The sequence below is a fragment of the Sorex fumeus genome, unplaced genomic scaffold, assembly GCF_029834395.1.
Source record: "Sorex fumeus unplaced genomic scaffold, SorFum_2.1 ptg000097l, whole genome shotgun sequence".
NCBI classification, from domain to species: domain Eukaryota; kingdom Metazoa; phylum Chordata; class Mammalia; order Eulipotyphla; family Soricidae; genus Sorex; species Sorex fumeus.
The window spans coordinates 3,719,064-3,729,353 of NW_026606154.1; the positions used below are offsets into that span (position 1 = coordinate 3,719,064).

The window sequence follows — 10,290 nt, forward strand, 5'->3', positions numbered from 1 at the left end:
GAGCCTCAAAGATCTCCTTCCTACCCCACTGCTGCCTCTCTCTCTCTCTCTCTCTCTCTCTCTCTCTCTCTCTCTCTCTCTCATTCTAAATCCTATTATCTGGGTTAGCTCATCTGTATTCAAAAGATCAATGTTGCATTATTACAAAGATCCTTTCAAGTGTAAAAAGGATGGCACTTCATTACAGAAAGTAAAAGAAACTAATCAAACTTTCTTGGTGAAATCATTGACTTTTTTAAGTAAAGGGCAAATTTGAGAATTTGAAAGTCCAAGATGCGAGGGGAGCGGGCAGCTGGGGTTCCCTCCCGGCAGCGTCTGGCGGCGGCGCCCCTGCAGGACGAAGAACCCTCCACAGACCAAACAGCCTCCGAGGCTAAGGCTCGAGCCTGGCCCGGGTTCGTCCCCGGCACCACACAGGGTTCCCCCAGCACCGTCAGGAGGGACCCCTGAGCGCAGAGCCAGGAGGAAGCCCTGCGGCCCCACACCCTCCCACGGCTGGTGGTGCCCTGCGGGGAGACAGGGCCTGGGCCTGCTCTGGGGCCACGCCCCCAGGAGCCCAGGGCCAGTGGCATCTGTCCCGCGATTTACCCTAGTGTTGCCGATCGGGACTGCGGAGGGGCGGAGGCCTTGATGCTCACTAGAGAGAGGCCTTTGCAGTTGGCACCTCTGCCAGGCGGGAGGGGAGACAGGATTGAGAGGGGAGACACTGGGGCAGTCATGGTCCTGGGAAGAGTCTGGAGAGTGAGGCCAGACAGCTGAGAAGGCGCCAAGGCGCGCCTCCCGCATGCGTCTGGACGGCCCCTGGGCTGGGAACCCTCCTCCCCCCTTCCATCCCTGGGGGGTGATCTGGATGGCTCTGTGGTGTCTGCCCACCCACACAGCCCCAAGGAGCACATTTGCTGGCCACCACATTGGTGCCAGGGGACAGTTGTGGGTCCCGGGATGTCCTGGATTGAGCCGGAAACACTTCCCGCGGCCTGCCAGGGTCTTCCTGAACTTCCTCTCTGCCTGCCTGAGAGCTGTTGGTTCGTATAAAACTCCCGGCACAAGCTCCCTGCCGGAGTGGAATTGTTGTTTTCGTATTGGGGTCACACCCAGCGGTGCTCAAGACTTAGGGGTTGGCCCCACAAAGGGCAGGGCAGCCTCCCGGCTGTAGTGTTGTTCCCACCACAGGTGCATACTTTGAGATTGACTTTTTTGATGATCTGAGCATCGTTGTCCAGAGAGGGAACTGAGGCATATGATGGCAAAGCTTGAACAAGCTCTCCCTGCCACCCTGAGCGCCTCCCTAGTGTTGCCATGTCTGTGATCACAAACCAGCCCTCCAGGGGCCAGAGCGAAACCCTTCCCCTAGCCAGCCCTCCCCTCACTCCCCCCACACACTGAGCAAAGAATTTGCATGGGGGAGACCCAAGTTCCAACCCTTCCCACTGCATGGTCCCCTAAGTGTGCTCAGAAGTGATCCCTAAGCACAGAACTGGGAGTAGCCCGTGAGCACTGCAAGTTATGGTTAAAATATAAAAAAGAAAAGAATAAAGCTATTCTTTTTTTTTTTTGTCCCTTGCAACTGAGCTTAACTGGAGCATCTGCTTTCCAAGAGAGACATTTGCTGTGGCCGTTCCCTAATATTTGCCACACCCCCTCGTGGTATAGTCACCTGTCAAGTAAGTCCGTGGAGTATTTAAGAGGTGGTGCATCAAGGTGAGTGATTCTTTTTGTGTAAAGCACATACTTCATGCTGAAGACTAATGTAGGATGGGCTGTTGCCATGGAACAGTGGACCAGGCGTTTGCCTTGAACACGGTCAACCTGGCAACCCATATGGTACAATGTGTATCACCAGGAGAAATTTCCTGAGCACAGAGCCAGGAGCAAGCCTTGAGCATCACCAGTTGTGGCATATAAACAAAAAATAAAATTAAAGGACTAAAGTAGGACAAGCATGTCAAAAATGTCATCAGCCCTTTCCCATGGCTGGTAGATGGAAAGTAGGTGAAACTAGGTCTTTCGAATCTATTCTATTAAATGGAAGTTGGGGCTGGAGAGATAGTCCCTGGTACTTGCCTTAGATGTGGCCGACTCCAGTTGGGTCCTCAGCACCTTACACGGTCTCTTGAGCCCCATCAGGAGCGATTCCTGAGCTCAGAGACAGGAGTGAGGCTTGAGCACTGCCAGGTGTGCCCCCCACCCCAAGCTAAAAACCAAAGCAAAGCACAACAGAACAAGTACCTAAAATCAGTTCTGCAGACTTTGCCGTGGCCAGCAGAGCGTTTTGGATTCCGTTGCTACGGCTAGTGTTTGCGGGCCAGAGTTTGTCTTCACAGTCAGAGTTAGCTTGGGGGTCGAGAGTCTTCCAGGGGACACCTCGGTGGCCCTTCCAATCAGAAAAAGAGAAGAATCGACTGTGTTTGGTATTGGGATCAGGTTCCTTCTGATAGGCTTCATTTAATTTGTATTTATTAGTAGGGATTCTATCCACAAAATCGCCCTGACTGGCTGGTGGTTTAGTGATTGTGGAAACCTACTTAGAGGCCACCTGAGTGTGATGAATTAAAGTTCTATTGTTACAGGCGACAAGGTCATCAACTTGGAATTAATCAAAGGATTTCAAATCGCCGGGAAGGTTAATTTCCCCCTCAGCCCCTCTGCAGTTGTAGCATGTAAATGGCTGCTCAGAGCGGAGCCCGCGCAATCAGCCTAGCCTCGCTCCCACCAGAAATTAAAAAGCAATTTGTTCTTATTTTGGCGGGGGGGGGGGGGGAAGTCCTGAAAAGTGTGCTGGTGTGTCAAATTGTTCCCTTCCAGCGCCACTTAGGCTATGTGGTTAAAAAAAAAAAGGTTCTGAAACGTCCGAGTAGGTAGACAGGAAACCCCCCATCTCGGGGTCCCACCGTGGGAGAGCCCCTCACAGACACCTTTTTGGACAGCCTGTCTGTGCCCACCTGGCATATTTGGCCTCTGAGGAGTCAGAAACCTTGAAAAAGCGAGCCTTGGCCAAAGTGGCGCGTTTCCCGTGGCCGGCAACCAAAACTGTGGAAATCGTTCCTGGATCGCACCAGACTTGCCTCCACTTGGCCAAGTGGACTTTCCAGCCGGTCCCGGGGTTGGCTGTGGGGGCTGCAGGACCGCTGGGGGTGTGGAGGGCGTCTGGCTTGGACCCCGCTTCCATGGTCTGTGGCGTGCCCGGGTGGAAACCCCGTGTGTGTGGCACCTGAGCCTCTAGGGCCTGCGTCCACGTGGCTCTCTATGGCTGCCCGGCTCCTCCCTGACTGTCCTCACCCACCCCAATGCTGGTCCAGGCCAGGATCCAGGGCCTGGGAGACACTAGTCAGGGTTTCCGGCACTTGCCCGGGGTGCCGCCACGCTAGGTTCGATCCCTGGCACCACGTCGGATCACCCAGGCCCTGCCAGGAGTGATGCCTGAGCCCAGAGCCAGGAGGAAGCCCTGCACACCTCTGGGTGTGGCCCCCAAACCAACAGAAAGAGAAAGAGGAGGGTGGTGAGCCTGGGTGTGAGCACTGGCACAGGACCCTGGGAAGGAGGGTGGCAGCGGTGCCCTCCCGGGTGGCCAAGTCTGGCTACAACAGGCAAGAGCTTCCTCGCTCTGCTTTCTCGGGCAGGGCTTCCTCTCTCCCTCCTTCCCCTGCCCTCCCCTCCTGCGACTCCCCTTCCTCCCCCCCCCCCCCCCCCCCCCGCGCCTCTTCCCCTCTCCTCCCCTGCACTGGCATCAGGTTGGGTACAGCTGGTCCTGGCTTGCACTGCCCAGCGGCCTGGCAGGAAGAGCGAGAGGGTCCCTTAGAGCCCGGTCTGGCTGTCCCTGGGCTTCCTGGGACCCTGCTGTGGACTCAGGCACCGCCTCACCGCAGCTCAGCGCTTTGGCTGTGGGAGATCCCGTGCCCGTTGGGCGCTTCCTTTCATGCCTTCACTGATGAGGGGCTCCATCTACTTTCTCTGGCCAACTTCAAGCGTCTTTAGCGTGCGTGTATTTAGTGCATTTATATTGGCAGTTTCAGAGTCTTGTTTCTTAATTTCTTTTTTTTTTGAGTTTGGAGGTCACCCCCAGGATGCTTAGTCCAGACTTCCTCCTGGCTCTGCACCCAGGGATCCCTCCTGACCATGTTCAGGGGACTATGGGATGCTGGGGGTCAGCTGGGCGAGCTGTGGGCCAGGCATGAAGGCCCTTTCTGCTACCCTGTTGCTTCCAGTTTCTGTTGTGGGTGGTCATGCCTTGCTATCCCTTTTTTGGGGGGGGGAGTCATACTCGGTGATGCTCAGGGGTTCCTCCTGGCTCTGTACTCAGGAATCACACCTGGCAGTGCTCGGGGGACCCTATGGGATGCTGGGAATCGAACCCGGGTCGGCCGCGTGCAAGGCAATCGCCCTCCCCGCTGTGCTATCACTCCAGCCCCCACCCTTGCTCTCCCTTTTGCTCCCCTTCCGCAACTCCTGGCCAGCTGACCACTCACTCTTGGCCTGAGTGGTGCGTCTGGTCGCTGGTTAGGAGGACAGGGAACCTGGGGACACTGACGGGGGGGGGGGAAGTTTGACACTCTGGTGGGATCGGAGCTGGAACATCCGTTTTGTCTAAACCCCAACTATGAGTAACGTAAATCACGGTGCTTTAATATGAAATTTCACAAAAGAAAAACACCATATGACACGATGAGCGAAGGCAAGAGCAGCGGAGAGAAGGGCTTGGGGGTGGCCCACCAGGGACGGGACCTCTCAGCAGAGGCCACCCGGAGACCAGCCTCGCTTCCTCAGGTGCTTCCGAAGGTCCCTCGTTTACTTGTCACTCCTTTGTAGGGAAATGGCCTGAAGGCTGATCACTGCTATGGAGAAGGTGCTTGGGGCAAAACTACCTCTAATATTATTTGCAACCCCCCCACCCCATAGAAAGCGCCCCCAAACCTTTTTTTGTTTGTTTGTTTCAATTCAGGTCTTTATTTTTTTTTAATTTTTATTAGTGAATTATGGTGAGGTACAGTTTCAGACTTACAAACTTTCATGCTTGTGTTTCAGTCATACAATGGTCGAGTTCCCATCCCTCCGCCAGTGCCCATTCTCCGCCACCAATGGTCCCAGCATCCCTCCCACCACCCCCACCCCATCCCCAACCCCCAAACCTTTGAGAGCTCCAAGAGTTCTCAGGGACATGCTAGGCTCTGCATGTCTGACTTGGACTTTTTTTTTTTTTGCTTTTTGGGTCACACCCAGCTGATGCTCAGGAGTTACTCCTGGCTCTGCACTCAGGATTCACTCCTGGTGTGCTTGGGGGACCATATGGGGTGCTGGAAATCGAACCCAGGTCGGCCACATGCAAGGCAAATGCCATATCCGCTTGCTATTGCTCCAGCCCCTGACTTTGACTTTTAATAGTTCCATCTTACTTTGTGTGGGTGGGGTGGACGGCAGGAATAGTTTATTTTTTAAAAAAATTCTAATTGTTTATTATCAAGCATCTTAAAAACTGATCTCCTAGGTAGGTAACCCTTCTGTTTCTTCCATTTTCCTGTTGCTTCCCCGGCACCTCCATAGCATAACCTGTATTTTCTGTGCTCACAATGTCATTGCTTATAAGTGATAAGTTATTTTTCCCCCCTTTTCCCAGAGTTACGCACTTCATTTGATTTTCTATTGAGGTGTCTGCCCTCTGTTCGCTGTTGAATAGGAGAAGCAGTTTGACAGCCTTGAAAGGAAGCAGTGTGACCTTTCATCCTTAAGTATTCTGTTTACTGGGGGTTTGTGTGAAGACATCGAAGATGAAAGCAGTGTCCTCTCTCTCTCTCTCTCTCTCTCTCTCTCTCTCTCTCTCTCTGTCTCCCTCCCTCTCTCTGTCCCCCTCCCTCTCTCTCCCTCTAGCTTGATGCTTTGTTCTTCATGCCTAATTGGCATTCAGTGGATATTGGATTTTATACTTTTTTTTAGCTTATATGTTTTTTTATGTGTTGCGATTATTTTTATTTGTGGTGCTCTGGGTGGATGGATGCCAGGGCCGCATATATGGAGAGCATGATTCAACCACAGAGCTTCATCCCTGCCTGGATGTTGAATGGTAGAAACAGGCTCACTTGCTTGCTTCCTCCTTCCCTACCTCTCTCCTCTTTCTCCCTTTCTTTCTCCCTTTCTTTCTCCCTCTCTTTCCTTCCTTCCTTCCTTCCTTCCTTCCTTCCTTCCTTCCTTCCTTCCTTCCTTCCTTCTTTCATCAATATTTCATCAATATTTTCTCCTTGTTTTTCTTTGTTCTCTTTGTTTTGGGGGCATACCCAGCAGTGTTCAGGGCTTACTCCTGGTGATGCTTGGGGGACCTTATGGCGTGCTGGGGATAAAACCAGGTCATCCCCATTCAAGGAAAAAGCCTTACCTGCTGTACTGTGGCTCCGGCTCCATAGTTTATTAAAAGAGCAGGTCTGTACGGCCAATCACGGTCTGATCCCCAGCATGACATATGGTTCCCTGAGCACTGTCCAGAGAGATTTCTCATGGCAGGGCTATGAGTAACCCCTCAGCACTTCCCTACCTCTCTCCTCTTTCTTTGAGTTTGACTCCCCTCAAAGGAGAGCAAGTTCATCAATAGACTTTTTTTGTTGTGGGGTTTTTGGGGGTACTGTGCTGGTGCTCAAGGTTACTCCTGTCTCTGTGCTCAGGATCACTCCTGGAAGTGCTCAGGGCCCCATACGTGGCTGGGGATTGAACCGTGGTTGGTCACATACAGGGAAAGCACCTCAACCCTTGTTAGTACATCTCTCTGGCCAGGATGATTGATTTCTATAGTTAAACCCACCTTTTAGTCTCATTTTATTGCTGAATAATAGCCCACTTGTGGAGATTTGATAGTTTTTTTTCCCCCCTGCTGACTTGTTGATCGACAAGCAGATTGTTATGTAGGGTTTGGTTATTCCAACCAAGCTGTTATGAATATTCGTGCATAAGCCTTGCCCGGACACAGGCTTGCATTTTTCTTGGATGAACACATGGAAGTAGAATGTTCGCATCATATGGCAGACGCATGTTCCGCATTTAAGGAAAGAGCCAAACTGTCCAAGCCATCCTCCTATTCTGGATTCCTCTCAGCAGCCTGTGAAAGCCCCACATCCTTGTCTTTTCTTGGTATGAGTATCTTTTCAAGTTTTTTTTTTTGGGGGGGTAACAAATTATTTGAAGGACTGATACAAATCATAAGACTGAAATAGATGTTTTGGAGTGGCCCGGAGGTCACCTGTCGCTCAGGGAAGCCAGCGTTAAAGCTTAGCTCTCGTTGTCACTGTGACCCAGTGCGTGCTTGTCAAAGAGATACTCCGCCATGCCAGACTCAGGGGCCCCCTATCTTGCTCAAGTTGGTTACATGGTCACCCAATTCTAATTCTTTGACAGCTTCACCTGCTCATCCAGGTAGTGAATCTCCAGGAAGTCACACAGGTGGGGGTCATTCTTGTCTGTGGCCAGTTTGTGCAGCTCCAGCAGTGACTGATTCACGCTCTTCTCCAAGTGCAGTGCACACTCCCTCGCGTTCAGCCCATTCTCCCAGTCGTCACCATCTGGCTTCTTGATCTCCTGAAAGAAAATCCGGCCGCCGCACTGGTTCTCAGCTTCATCAGCTTCTCCGCATGCTCTCTCTCCGCGTGAGATTGGCGAGGGACGTATCCGACAAAGTTCTTCAAAGTCACATTGTCGCAGTCCAAATAATAAGACATGGACAGGTAGACGTGGGAGGCGTAGAGCTCCAGGGTGATCTGGCGGTTGGTGGCAGCCTCTGAGTCCGGGTGGTTGTTCTGGCGCACCCGTGAGGGGGACGTGGCGATCATGGCGGTGGCTGAGATGGGATCAGGTGGCCGTGGTGGTGGTGGTGGCAGCAGTGGTGCAGGGCAGGCTGCGAGTGGCCGGTGGGGGCAGAAGGGGGGACGAGCGCCAGGTTCTGTCCAAGCACTCTTGAAGCAGGAAACTGCAGCGACTGTCCGAGAAGGCTGTATCTTTTTAAGTTTTATGTGATTTATTTATTTATTTATTTATTTATTGCTTTTTGGGTCACACTCGGGGGTGCACAGGGTTTACTCCTGGCTCTGCACTCAGGAATTACTCCTGGCGGTGCTCAGGGGACTCTACAGGATGCTGGGAATCGAACCTGGGTCGGCCGCGTGCAAGGCAAACGCCCTCCCCGCTGTGCTATCGCTCCAGCCCCTCTTTTTTAAGTTTTAACCACTCTAATCTCTGTGTGGTGATAGCTCATTACGCTTTATTTTTTTTTATATATAATTTATTTATTTATTGAATCACTGTGGGAAAAGTTACAGAGCTTTCGGGTTTAGGTCTCAGTCATGTAGATGCCGAACACATTTCCCTTTACCAATACTCATTTTTAACCCCGAACCCCAATAGACCCCCACCTCCCACCCCTCCCAATTCTTGTGAGGCAGATGAGTTCTAGTTAATACTCTATCTACTTTGACTAGATAGATTATTTCGATAGAAGATGCACAATTATTGTTTAGAGTTTACGACCCACCCCCCCCCAATCAGACCTGCTGAAACAGCGTTGTGAAATGATTTGCTTTCTACAACTTGGTTTAAGAATAAAATGATGTCGCGTGGCCGCGATAGCGGCCGCGCGGTTTTGAATTTCTGCTATTTTACTTATTGACCCTGGAAGAATTTCTATTAAAAGTTAGCTAGTTAAGAGATTGGTTTCTGTGCCCTGGAGTCGTGGCCGTGCCGGAGAGCCGCTCGTGGGGGGCAGCTGGCGACCTCGGTGGGGCGTGGGGGACGGCCCACAAAGCCCCCCTTCCCATGGAGGTCCCCGCCGCTCCCCCGAGCCCGGCTCAAACCTGCTTTCCACAAGGCTCCCGTGCGGCCGCCATCTTTCTTTCCAGCTCATTACGCTTTAAATTTGCATTTCCCTCTGACTAATGATGTTTTTCCTGTTTGGTGTTTGGGCCTATTTGTGAAAAATTGGGTCATTCCTTTACTCCTGAGCTGTGTTGCTCCTTGTGTGGACTTGGGCTGCGTGTCCTTCGGCAGATGTATGGTTTGGGAATATTTATGCCTAGCCTGAGATTTGCTTTTATTTTCATTATTTAAATAATTGTAAGTATTGTTTACTTTTGAAGCATGGTGATTTTCTTCTTTTTCTGGGTGTGGGTTACACCCGGCTGGACTCAGGGGCTGCTCTCTGCGTGCTCTTCAAAGGTTAGCCTAGAGTTGTCTGGGGGACTATGTGATGCCGGGCTGGAGCCCAGCGCCCACTTGCACAGCCTGCAGTCCAGCCTGGCTGACTCTTTGCCTTGTTCCCAGGTTGGAAGGTGGGGTGGCGGCTGGGATGCTTGAGGCCGACTCTTGTTTCTCTCCTCAGGAGTTGTTCAGGGAATTGAGCCAGAGTCGGCCACATGCCTGCAAGGCAGTCAGTCTCCCTCAGTCTCTCCAGCCCCTGCCAACTCTTTTTTGGGGAGGGGAACACACCTGGCAGCGCTCAGAGTTTACTCCCAACTCTGTGCTCAGGAATCATTCGTGGCAGTGCTCGGGAGACCAGAGAGGGTGCGGTGCTGTTTATATCATCTTTGATTGTCTGCATGTATCTAAATATCAAACCTGGGTCATTGGTGTGCTACACACGCATCGTCTCCGCTGAATTATCTCTTTGGCCCCAGCCCACTCTTTATTTGACTATTATTTTTATACCTCTGCTCAGGTGAGTTGGTGCTTATTTTTTTTTCTTTTCTCATAATTCTTCGTCTGTTTTGGAGATGACACAGTTCAAGACTTATCCATTGAATTGGAGACCCGGTCGCTCTTTTTCGCTCTCTGAAATAGTTCATATAAGATTAGGATTATTTGGTTTTTGAAAGTGGTAAAAATAGCCTGTTTATATTGTCTTGGTCTGATTCTCTTCATGTGTCTAAATATTGACTTAATTTCCAAAAGCTGTTACTCTATTTCTGTTCCCTGTCTTCTTTAGTTGTGGTTGGGCTGCGTTTTTCACAGGAGAGTGTTTGCATGTTTTATATATGGTGAATAACATGGCATTGCATTCTAGCTGCTTTCACTGGCCTGGCTTGACTGAGAACTGAGACTAAGTTTTGTTTCCAGCCGTAGACTTCCTAACCTGGGTGTGGAATAAACAAGCTGGTGGAAGTCGAGTCAGGCTGACAGGTGGCCTGGACAAGTCAGCCCCTCCCCGCCCTCTCTGCTGTCTGTCTACATGACACCCCGTCTCTTGTCAGGATTTCTGCCACCAGCCCCTGGTTTCTCCTTTCTGCCCCTGACCCCTGCTCTGGTGGAGTCCCAGAAGAATCCTAC

At 51.5% G+C, this 10,290-nt stretch overlaps 1 pseudogene; it reads right to left on the reverse strand.

Annotated features, from left to right (window-relative positions):
* Positions 1-7,248: 7,248 nt before the first annotated feature.
* LOC130041087 (ferritin heavy chain-like) lies at positions 7,249-7,814 on the reverse strand (annotated as a pseudogene).
* Between the last annotated feature and the right edge of the window lie 2,476 nt (positions 7,815-10,290).